We start from the raw sequence: 10323 nt of genomic DNA, 5'->3' as shown, positions 1-10323 counted from the left end.
GCGCCTCCTGTCTCATGACTGGTGTGTCACCCTCTTTTTGTTCTTCTTCGCACTCTCCCTGTAATGGATGCTCCCGTGTGTATGCAGACTAGTGTGCTCTCGAGTAATGTGTGGTAGAGGTAGCACTTTTATTTTTGATATTCTAAATAAATTAGTACTTTTGGAAGGTCAGAAACCGTTGCTCATTCGCTATCCACCTGTACACCTCTGGGGCTGGTAGTGATGTATCGGTCGCGAACGAAATGGCTCTTAGATCTTTGACATGAATGACGCGAGCCGGCTCCTTATCGCGAGCCGTGGGTTCCCCCCCCCCCCCCCCCCCCTTCTCTCACCCTCTCTCTCACACTTTTTTTCCGCTTCACTCCGCACGCGAGCCTTGTGCTTGCATGGGAAGAGGGGGGAGGGGTGGTAGTTACACTCTCAGTAGCACAGGAACAGAGCGGGAGGGAGAGAGAGAGAAAGAGGATGATAAAGGATACAGAAAGTTTATTCATGCAGGCCCATATGACAGAGAATGTGCATCTTCTTTTTGTTTTCATATTTTAATTTATATTTAATTGTGTTGTGGTTTGCAGTGTTTTGTGTTGTTTCGTATCGGATCGGTCCATCTCTACTGACCTAAATTACTGGATGGGATATCGGCGAAAAATAAAAAATGTAATCCGATCCATTAAATATAAAAAAACCCACCTCACAAAACTTGCTACACGCATAACTCGGCTCATAACCGTAGCACGTCGGAGCAGTATGCGTAATGTGATAGAGCAGCTGTATGTATTTGTAGCCTCGCTACCAAACCAGCATTTCATCTCGGATGAAGTTATTTCAGACAGAAGTAAAGCAAGTGTGTAAGTTCATCTCTGAATGTTTGTAAAGCGTTCCCACGTTAAGCTTAACAACCGATAAATGGAGCGACTGCCTCTTCTTGCTGCTACTTCAATCGTGAAACTGATTAATGATCAGCTGATCGGCTTTTCTGTCGTAAGTCCGTCTCTCTTGTCTCTCTCTTGTTTGTTTTTGGCCCACTTTGCACCAGAAAGAGGGAACCAGCTGGTTAGAAGTTATTTAATATTACTTTCTACACCAGGATCTTTTTCTACGTAGCTGACGGCTGGTAACTGTGCAGGGGCGGATCTAGCAAAGTTTAGCCAGGGGGGCAGGTAGGGCATTAACAGGGAGAGGGGGGCACAAAGAAATACTTTTCTTTCTTATTCTCATTTAAAATATCTAGCTTTAAAAAAATTATTATCGGAGTCTTACAACAAACAATTGATAGATTGATACATATATACCATCAGAACAGTGTACATCACAACAGTGTTTGTTTTCAAAGGCTTTATGATTTTTCCTATAATGGTGGGCCGGTCTCTAGTCAAAATGCCCGGGACGATTTTTTTGTCCCAGTCCAGCTCTGTATGTAGCTCATCTGCAGTCTGGTGTTACCTACATCTTCCTATTCAGAAGGCAGAATTTCCGAGTTCTGAGTACAATCGAAAAGCAGGCTAGAATTATGCGATGGTCTACGACGGTCCAGGAGTGGGATTTCTCTTGTGGAAATGTGCACATTATTTTTTCCTTTCTATTGGTAGGTGGCAAAATGCACTTGTAGCAAGTAAGCAAGCTAGAAGACTGGCAATCTTGCTGGGTATCCGGTTACGGAAGCAACACATTAACAAGAGAATTCTGAGTAAAACCAAAGTTATTTTCCCTAGTAACTAGTTACTCTGAAAGTAACGAATAACTTGAAGTAACTGAGTTACTTTTGATAGAAGTAACTAGTAATTAGTAATGTAACTAAAGTAACTTTAACAAAGAGTTTGTACGTGCTTTGTCTCTAGGGGCCACCGCATATATTTATATATAAACATATATAAATAAAACCACTTTTTTTACATTAGCAATTTTTTTGTGCATAATTTTATATTGTTGTTAATAATAAATTAATTAAAGCAATAAAACAACCTAAAGAGCCGGTTCTTTTTAGTGAGCCGAGCCGAAAGAGCCGGTTCTCTAAAAAGAGCGGGAAATCCCATCACTAGCTGGCTTCATCTCCACCACAAGTTACAGTGTGCAAAAGCAAATGTGCCAGGCCTCAAAGACAAAGGGTGGTTTGGGTGACAAAAGCAGGAGGAGAATCGAGCATATGACCTGTAAAATTATCAGCAGGGGTGATTAACTCCTCGGGACTTGCACCAGAAAATTAAAAAGTCAGCGATTTTAGTAGGTGTTGGGTTCAAGGGATTTATGTAAATTTGCGCAGGGTTAGTAAATCTAGTGTTGAGGTTAGCTCGGTGCTTACCTTTAGATGAGCCCACAAACCGAGAGAAACTCCGTGATGAAGCTGGAACTCTTTCCAAACAAAGGAAACAGATCAGGGAGCAGAGACCCACGTGGTTCACGCTGATCTCAGCTACGATCCAGGAGACAAGGGTGGGCAGATCGATGCAGATATCGATCCAAACGTTGGTAGTGGTATATGATCGATACTTTGTTTGTTTCTCTTCTCTGGGTTCACTATTTTACTCGCTGCGGATGAAGAAGCAGCTCTGTCTGTGCGAACACCTCTTCTTACACGGCAGACTCACTTTGCTCCGCCCCCTTCTTCTGCCCTGCTGGGATTTGATACTGTGCCGTCACGTGACTCGGCTGCACACGGAAAACGCATTTGGACTGAAGAGAGAGAGAGAAAGAGGAACAACATGTGGAGATATTTTACGGCTGTAAATGAAAATGCTGGAGAACAGAAGGAAAGCTTCTCAGCACCTAAAGCCACAGGGCACCACACAAGCTGTAGAGTTCAGCTTATTTTTTCACACCCCAGTTAAATGCTTTGACTGAATTCTCACTGCACACACTCAAACTTAGTGTTTGTGTACACCTTGGTCATTATAACCTGACACTGATCAGTGCTGCTCTGACGATCACAATCACATCCATGTAATCATTTAACTGGGATGATCTGGATTTACTGCACAATGCTGAATGTGTCCTTACAGTACAGGGAATAACTCTGTCTGTGTTCCTGTAGAGAAACTCTGGGTTTGTGTGCTGACGAGCATCACTCACAGTACCTTACGAAAGCTCACTCATACCTTTCCAGATGTGACAAAGTCAAAAAGATGCTGAAACCTTTAGAACATCATAAACTACACATTGTTGTACTCTTTTAGGATGGAACAGCTTTCAGATTTATTTACTCTTAAAGAATAAAAGATCTTTTTAAGAAATTTGCATTCAAGACAAGAATGTTTAAATAAGTCATGTAAATGAGAATTTCAAAGTCGGTGGCTGCAGTATATACAAATTGGTGTATCTCAAAAATAAAACTATGAAGACACTCAAAATTAATTTGGAAACTGTTTTATGCAACTTTTTTACATTTACAATTTTGAGGGATGAACCTCTGAAATTTCTTTAACTAGAAATTTGTGTAAAAATACCACTGTAAACATTTGGGATATAATGGTTGTATTGATGTATAGCAACTTGAAATACTCCCAGAAATGGCTCTACAACATGTAAAAATATAAAGATAAGCTCAGGCAGACTTGGTTCTGTGGTAGGTCTAAAGGGTTAAACTGCTTCCTCACATCTGCTTCATGAATATGAAGGGTTGTAGTGGGAGAAGGTGGTGTGAAATCCTCATAGCTGTGGAGTGAGGAGGGGCTTCTTTGGCTCTGTGCTGGTGGGAGTGGGGAGGTGGGGGGATGATGGACCAAAGTGTCTCTATTGTTGGGGAAGGTGGAGGTGTCAAGGCTGCTTGATGTCTCATCAAACCAGCAGTAAAAGTCGTTGAGGGTGTTGGCCAGCAGCAGGTCGTCAGTGGAGTGGGGCTGTGTGCTTATATCCTTACTCTCATTTCCCTTAGCGTATCTGTAACATGCAACTTCTGTCGGTGCTGTGCTACTGGAAACTGAATTTCCCGGAGGAACCGACCCGAGGGATTAATAAAGGTCCATCCATCCATCGGACATTTGCACACATGCTTAAGAATTGCATTGACCCCATTTCCTCTAAAGTAAAATTCTAGCTGCACATGTCCATGAAAACTTCTCCCACTGAAATGAGAGCCAGCACTGTTTTGCAGTATGTTTTAAGTTACATTGTTTTGAGTTTGTCATAAATGTTTACTGCACAGTTTAAAGCACTTCTGAATTTTCCTGAATATTGAGTCTTTTTGTGGTGAATTGTTTGTACCAAAATAATTGATTCTGTTCATCTGGACGTGGCGTTTTCAGTGTTCCAAGTGACTTCTTAGTAAACAGTACATTTGCACACTGACGGAAAACAGCCCACTGAATGAACAATGAGCTGTAAGGTCAGTTTCTTCATCATTAATATGCAAATCATGACCATTGATCAACAGCCACTGATCAAATTCCATGAGTACCCTTCACAGAGAGTTGGGGAATGGCTGCAATCCCAGCATTGTAAGATGGTGAAACATGTACCCTTAGGGTTAGGGGCTCCAGATTGGATCATGGAGGTAGTGGACCCCCTGCCCTGCAATAATACATACAAAACCCAACAATCCCTTTGGTGACAATGGGAAGGAAAATCTCGCTTTTAACAGGAAGAAATCTCCGACAGAACCAGGTTGAGGTTCTTCTTTCACCCCACAGACAGTTGGGGTGAAAGAAGGAAAACAGGATAAAGACATGCTGTGGAAGACAGACAGAGATTAATAACAAGTATGATTCAATGCAGAGAGGTCTGTTAACACATAGTGAGTGAGAAAGCTGACTGAGGAAGAAATACTCAATGCATCATGGGAATCCCCCAGCAGCCTACACCTATTGCAGCATAAATAAGGGAGAATTCAGGGTCACCTGGTCCAGCCCTAACTATATGTTTTAGTAAAAGGGAAAGTTTTAAGCCTAATCTTCAAAGTAGAGAAGTGTAGAGTAGAGAGTGTCTGCCTCACCAATCCCAACTGGAAGCTGCTTCCACAGAAGAGGGACCTAAAAACTGAAGGCTCTGCCTCCCATTCTACTTTTAAATACTCTAGGAACAACAACTAAGCCCTGTCAGTACTCTTGCTGCAGCATTTTGGATTAACTGCAGGCTTCTCGGGGAGCCAAGACCAAAACCCAAACCCAAAGGGGGTTTTGGTCAGAGGTTGTTGATCAATGGTCATGAGAATTTGCATAATTATGATTGTCTGTGAAGGTTCTCATTCATCCAGGTCATCATAGTCAAAGGAGCTTGCAAAGAAAAGCGTCTGGATTTCTTCAGTTAAAGAAGTCCAGACGCTTTTCTTTGCAAGCTCCTTTGACCATAATTATGATGAAGGAACTGACCTCCCAGCCCATTGTTCCTTCAGTGGGCTGTAGGAACAATGGAACTATTTATAAGATTGAAACCTGCAGTCAGCTGAGACTGAAGACGTCACCTCAGGGCTCTAGACTAACTTTTTGACATGGGCGTACCGGTACGCCTAACTTTAAAAATTTAGGCGTACTGGCACAAAAGTTAGGCACACACAAATTTTCCATCACTTAACACCACAGTTTTACATGTGCACCTTCTTTGGGGGGAAGTCCATACAGACAATATTCATTTCTAAATTATTAACTAACAATCTTGTGCTTAAAGTGCTTTGTCAATATTGTAGAAAATGTTAAACTTAATCATCATCTTGGCTCCTCTGACGACCTGTTTGCTGCTGTCTGCTGCTGAAAGGCCATGGGGAGAGGGGACACTTGGGCAGTGCATTTATTGCAGCATATAATGTGCTTTTTCAGCATTCAAAGATTGATGGCACCGTGTCAGAGCACTGGCTATGAATTTCAGACGGATCAGGCCTTAACTTAACAAAAAGGTTATCAATAGTTCTTTTCATCGTTTCTTATTACCCACAGCTACATCCACTTCTCTCAGGCCTAGGCTACTCACTAGGGCTGGGTATCATCACTGATTTCTATAATCCATTCGATTCCAGTTCTCAAAGTCTTGATTCGATTCAATTTAGCCTCAGACAGTCAGAAATATTATAATTCTGATCATTTATCAGTACTGATACATGTGAGACTTCATCAGCATTGTGAACATCACAGCAGATGCCTTTGTGTGAAAGTAACTGAGAATAAAACACAGAAAACCATGAAGGAGATTTTCCTGGTCTGGCTTTTTATAGCAGATAACCTTAAAAATATTCTGCAATATTCTGCAATTTTGCATAATTTTAAGAAGTTTAAATTTCTTCAGTATTGAAGAGCAAAATTAGGCTTTCTTGTCGGAGGTCATTTAAGTGAAAAAAGAAAAAGACAGCGCTGTAAACAACTTTAGACTGGTGGGTAATAAACAAATGAATAATGCAGAAAACAGAGATTTGAAACGGGAAACTGTTCCTGAAGTACACAGAGAGAGAGAGCTGTGCAGGAAGTGTGATTTTTATCGTGGTGGAAGCAAAACAGCAAAAGTCAGAGGGAATTCATGACGACATTGATCAAATGTGAAGCGTAGTTTGTGATTCAGGAGACAGACACTATCTCTACTTTCAAGATTAGGCTTCAAACTTTCCTTTTTGCTAAAGCATATAGTTAGGGCTGGACCAGGTGACCCTGAATCCTCCCTTAGTTATGCTGCAATAGACGTAGGCTGCCGGGAATTCCCATGATGCATTGAGTTTCCAGTCACCAGTCCCAGTTCCAGTCACCTTTCTCACTCACTATGTGTTAACAGACCTCTCTGCATTCAATCATATCTGTTATTAATCTCTGTCTCTCTTCCACAGCATGTCTTTATCCTGTCTTCCTTCTCTCACCCCAACCAATCACAGCAGATGGCCCCGCCCCTCCCTGAGCCTGGTTCTGCCGGAGGTTTCTTCCTGTTAAAAGGGAGTTTTTCCTTCCCACTGTCGCCAAAGTGCTGCTCATAGGGGGTCATATGATTGTTGGGCTTTTCTCTGTATCTAATATACAATATAAAGCAGCTTTTGTTGTGATTTGGCGCTATATAAATACAACTGAATTGAATTAAATTGGTTATTTAGTAGGTCTAAAGGGTTAAACTGGCTCCTGTGGGAGAAGTCTTTGATAGCGTGGATGGCTCTGTTGTGGGGGGAGTGGGGAAGGTGGGAGGATGAGTGACCAAAGTGTCTCTATTGAGGTGTGAAAGCTGCTTGATGTCTCATCAAACCGGCAGTAAAAGTCATTGAGGGTGTTGGCCAACAGCAAGTCGTCAGTGGAGTGGGGCTGTGTGCTTCCTGAAGTGAAAATCTGGCATTTAAAGATGAATGGGAAAAACTCGCTCACAGCTGACTAATGAACATTTGCATGCATGCTTAAGAACTGCATTGACCCCATTTCACCCAAGGTTTAAAATTCTGCCCGCAAATGTCAGAGGTGTACTCGTCTGTGTCCATATTTTCTCCAGCATACGGGGGATTCCCATCATAATGAGTCTTTTGGTAAGAGGTGATAAAGAACCTAATCAAAATTTCCATCCAAATTCCCTCCATCTTTGTGAGCTAGTGCATTTCAATTGTTGTTTCCATATTTGAGTCCATTCATCCTGTGTTATGCACACTCCTCCCTCCTTCTCCCATAATATCTTATTTGTAAAAAATGTATACAAACAGGAAATGTGTTTTTGTTGACGTCACCACTATATGCCTTTTTGAGCATTGCTATCAAATCTACATTAGTGTCTGACACCACTCTAATTGTCCTCTTTATATAGTGTCTTATTAACAAGTATCGGCATAAATCCTGTCTTTCCAGATTGTATTTTTGTATCAACACTAATTAAATTTCCATCTTTAATCAAGCTATCAAATGTAGGTAATCCTTTAGCAGACCAACTTTTAAGACGTGAGTCCAATTTTTGGGGGGTAATGTCAGAGACATAAGCATACCATTGAAATAATACCAAGTCTTGTTCTAGTTTAAATTCAAAAATATATATTGTTAATTAAATGTTAAATAAAAACTATAAAAAGTTGTATTTCCTGCAAAAATGCAGTGTAGTGGAATCTGATGAAAACGGCAGGAAAATCTCCCTTTTAACAGGAAAGCAGAACTCTCAAGTAACCAGGAAAGGGCGTCCATCTGGCACAACTGGTTGGGGTGAGAGAAGGAAGACAGGAGAAAAGACATGCTGTGGAAGACAGACAGAGATTAATAACAAGTATGATTCAATGCAGAGAGGCCTATTAACAGTGTTGGGAAGGTTACTTTTAAATGTATTCCACTACAGATTACAGAACTTTGTTGTCTGGGTCAACTTTGCTAGCAGAGACAGAGAGAGGCGTTGAAAGGCTGCTCCAACAGAACTTATTGTTTTGGAGGAAAACACGAACACAGTGTACAGTCGAGTCTTAATAGCGTACTTACAACTGGTCTTTTGGCTGCAGTGATTATTATTATATTTACATGCTTCCAGCTCCCGTTTCTGCTCGATGACAGCTCGTACTTTTCTCCTTTTTCTCCCTCCCTCGCTCACAGACACATCACGTGTATGGCAGTCCATTCTCCCTGCAGCACGGACTACACTGCCCATGATGCTACATTCTTTAGTGCTATGCTTGTAACACTCTCTTATTTCCTTCATATGAAATTATTTTTAAAAATATTTCTTCACTTCATGTCTGTGGAGGTTCTCAGTCATCCAGGTCATTGTAGTCAAAGGAGCTTGCAAAGAAAAGCATCTGGACTTCTTTAAGTTGCTTGAAGACGTTTCACCTTCATCCGAGAAGCTTCTTCAGTTCTAAGGTCAAATGGTGGAGAGTCCTAGATATAAACCTAGTGGAAGTATCCTCTGGGTAACTCTCTGCCATTTATAATCCAGTTTTGAGTTCCCTCCCCAGACGCCTTAACGCAAACTCACATCCTGGGCCATCTGACCTCAGGAATTCGCAGAAGTCCAGACGCTTTTCTTTGCAAGCTCATTTCTTCACTTCATTATGAGACGCGAGATTGAGACACAGGCATTAGGGCCTCTTAATGTGTGGAATTACCAAAAATAGAGGGGATAGCCAAACATATTGTGGCGAGCTCAGACAAGGAGGAGACAGATGTGTCGTTTGGTCTTGCTTCCCCGAGTTTCCAGGGAGCACAGCCGTTTATTTTCCAACAGGAACACTCCGCTGCTAACCAAACTGCTCGGCATAGCTTAGCACAACGACAACAAAAAGGCGCTCTCTCACCCAGGAAACACACAGTCGCAGGGAGAGCACATCGCCCTGTAACCATGGCAACCGCAACGCTGCCGCCTGGAACAACAAAACAACAGAACATAGTTTTTTGTCATGACATCACTTTGATTTGATAAGTATCTGAGGCTGAGACCACGGGACTGTAAAACATGATTGTTGGGTCTTGATGCATTCTCAATCATCCAGGAAAGTAAATCTCCAAAAGTTGATTCTGTTCATCTGGACGTAGCGTTTTGTGGGAGAAACGTTTCGTCATCATCCAAGTGACTTCTTCAGTCTCAGCTGACTGCAGGTTTCCCCAATCTTATAAACAGATGATTGTTGGGCTTCATTTCTGTACTGAACAGTCATTTCAAGATTAGCTAGTAAATAACAATTAGCTAACGTTGTTCATGAGACTAAAATCATCTCACTGATGTAATGTAAATATAATATGGCCAATATTTATTGTCAGATTATTATGAGATATATATATTACAGGAAATATTACAGCAGTGAGCTTGAACTCTGGGTCAAAGATTCAAGTTGCAGTTATTTATATTTCCTATCACCTTAAATCTTCACTCTGTGACAGTGTATATATAGATGTATTATATATAAGAGACAAATATTGTTCTTTCAGTATGTTGGCATTACTAAATTTGGCTCAATCCTTACATATATGTGTAAAAAGAAAATGTACGAGCTGTGAAAACTGTGTCTGATAGAATGAAGAGTAGACTGATATATTAAATATTCCTTTATTGGGTCAGAAAATCAGACCATGTCATAACTGCTTTAAGTCATACAGAATAGATATCAGAGCCTTAAACAGGCTGACTTCTGCTAAATGGGTCAAACTGGGCAGAAAGTATACAAACTAGTGATGTGACGTTCTGCATCGAGGCTTCGAAACTTGTGTCGAGTAATTGAGGGGGCGTTTCCACGAAAAGCGTATCGATGCTTGCTTCATTTATGGGAGGAGCTGAAAACGATGACGTCCGAAGCCTCGCTGCCCGGCTGTACCACGTGACTGGTTCATGAAGTGGTTCGAACTTTGCCACGAGCTATGACAGCGATACAAACCCCTCGGACTTCATTCAAAAATGTGGGTGTTTGATGGAGAGTTGCAGTTAGTGAGAGTTTGGAGACAGTTTGGAGGTTTATGAGAGTGAGGAGAGAAAGTC

General features: G+C 41.5%; 1 protein-coding gene and 1 pseudogene across 3 annotated transcripts in view; both read right to left on the bottom strand.

The window, feature by feature from the left end:
• Positions 1-2664, bottom strand: part of LOC148101106 (uncharacterized) — a 10634-nt gene extending 7970 nt beyond the window's left edge. For both annotated transcript variants that reach the window (XM_087845815.1, XM_087845816.1), the window contains exon 1: positions 2300-2664. The gene's annotated coding sequence lies outside the window, so the exon portion shown is untranslated. The remainder of the gene's footprint in view (positions 1-2299) is intronic.
• Positions 1-10323, bottom strand: part of LOC148101104 (uncharacterized) — a 164441-nt pseudogene that overhangs the window by 134280 nt on the left and 19838 nt on the right. The gene's annotated exons all lie outside the window — the stretch shown is intronic.

Source organism: Neolamprologus brichardi, chromosome 9 (assembly GCF_056152115.1).
Source record: "Neolamprologus brichardi isolate AB-2024 chromosome 9, ASM5615211v1, whole genome shotgun sequence".
Classification (NCBI taxonomy): domain Eukaryota; kingdom Metazoa; phylum Chordata; class Actinopteri; order Cichliformes; family Cichlidae; genus Neolamprologus; species Neolamprologus brichardi.
The sequence above is the reverse complement of the archived record's forward strand: the minus strand, read 5'-3'. Positions and strand labels throughout refer to the sequence as shown.